The sequence below is a fragment of the Eumetopias jubatus genome, unplaced genomic scaffold (assembly GCF_037043125.1).
Source record: "Eumetopias jubatus isolate StellerSeaLion01/CBP00866 unplaced genomic scaffold, mEumJub1_p1.0 scaffold_7, whole genome shotgun sequence".
Taxonomy (NCBI): Eukaryota; Metazoa; Chordata; class Mammalia; order Carnivora; family Otariidae; genus Eumetopias; species Eumetopias jubatus.
In genome coordinates this window covers 74,458,910-74,460,624 of record NW_028274813.1, presented here as the reverse complement: position 1 = coordinate 74,460,624, position 1,715 = coordinate 74,458,910, and the positions used below count along the sequence as shown (strand labels likewise).

The following is a 1,715-nucleotide window of genomic DNA, read 5'->3' as shown; positions in this document are numbered from 1 at the left end:
TGTAGTCTAATATAGATAATTACCCAGAATCACAAAAGTTGGCATTCCTAGTATCTAGTCTAGCAATCTTAGAAAGGAAAAAAATGTCTCCAATTTATGTTTTTCTTCTTTTCTATTATTGTGACTGTTTAAAATAATATATGTTCAGGGGCTGAGTCATGAAAGTCAGTTTTGTTGTTTAAATAAAAGTCTGTTTACTACTTTATGAAATAAAAGATAAAGAAATTTGGTGTTTTCAGGAAGAACCAGCATACTCCATTAAAATACAATAACCAAGTCATCTCCATGTCTTCCAAACTAATGAATGTATCCAGCACAGAAACCACCAACTCTGTTAGCCACTTCATCCTCATGGGCTTTCCCTCAAGCCCAGAAATGCAGCTCCTCTATTTTGGGCTCTTCTCTGTAGTCTACTCCCTGACTTTGATGGGGAATACAGCCATTGTCTGTGCTGTGCAGTGGGACCGGTGTCTTCACACCCCCATGTACATCTTTGTGGGGAATTTCTCTCTCCTGGAAATATGTTATGTCACCACGACCATCCCTAATATGTTGGCCAGTTTCCTGTCCACAAGCAAGTCCATTTCCTTTGTGAGCTGTTTCACACAGTTCTACTTCTTCTTCTCATTTGGATATGATGAGGGCTTCTTCCTTTGTATCATGTCCTTTGACAGGTACCTTGTCATCTGTTGTCCTCTATATTACCCGTGCATAATGACTGAGCAGCTATACATGGGCCTTGTCATCTTCAGATGGTCATGTGGGTTCATCCTCTGCCTAACCCCAGTTGTTCTCATTTCACGGTTGCCCTACTGTGGCCCAAATACCATCAACCATTTTCTGTGTGATCCTGTCCCAATGATATTGTTTTCCTGTTCTGAAGACACCATCACTCAGCTCATTTACTCTACTTTAAATGTTATTTTCATGATTGGCATCTTTCTCTTTATTCTTTGCTCCTATGCTCTGGTGATTCTGACTGTGCTGTGAATGCCCTCACAGGCTGGCAAAGGCAAGGCTTTCTCCACTTGTGCTTCCCATTTGGCAGTTGTCATCCTGTCTTATGGCTCCATTATGGTGATGTATATTAGTCCTGGATCAGGACACCCAGTGAAAATTCAAAAATTCATTACCTTATTTTATTCTGTGATAACACCGCTCTGCAATCCTCTAATATATAACCTCAGGAACAAGGAGCTGAAGACTGCTCTGAAGAAAATCTTTGGCACTGAACACAGTGTTCATAAAATGTAAATGAGAGTTGAATTCCATCTCTCAAGTGCAACTTACCTTAATAAAACATGAGTGATACATTTATCTACAACTTAAGTTTTATTAAGAAGCTACTACTATCAAGAGGGGAAAAGATGGCAGAGAAGTAGGGGACCCTCTTACAACTGGTCCCCAGAACTGAGCTGGATATCAACCAGACCACTCTGAGCACCCACAAAATCAGCCTGAGATGTAAGAAGATGTGGATCTCTACAAACAGAAGATCGCAGGTGGTTGGTTTTAAGGTACGAAGTGGGGAGTCATGATTCCGTGGGCAGATATCAGAGGATAAATGGAAGCAGGAGGGAGCCTGGCCATGGGGATCCTCAACTGCCCATGAGTGATAATTTCCATCGCTGGGGACTGGGCACAGACTCCCAGACCGGTAGCAGCAGGGAAAGAACTTTAGACAGAAACCGGAGCAGCGGGGTCGTGCATATGAA

General features: G+C 42.1%; 1 pseudogene; it reads left to right on the top strand.

The window, feature by feature from the left end:
* Window positions 1–285: 285 nt before the first annotated feature.
* Window positions 286–1,254, top strand: LOC114221290 (olfactory receptor 11G2-like; annotated as a pseudogene).
* The last annotated feature ends 461 nt before the right edge of the window (window positions 1,255–1,715 follow it).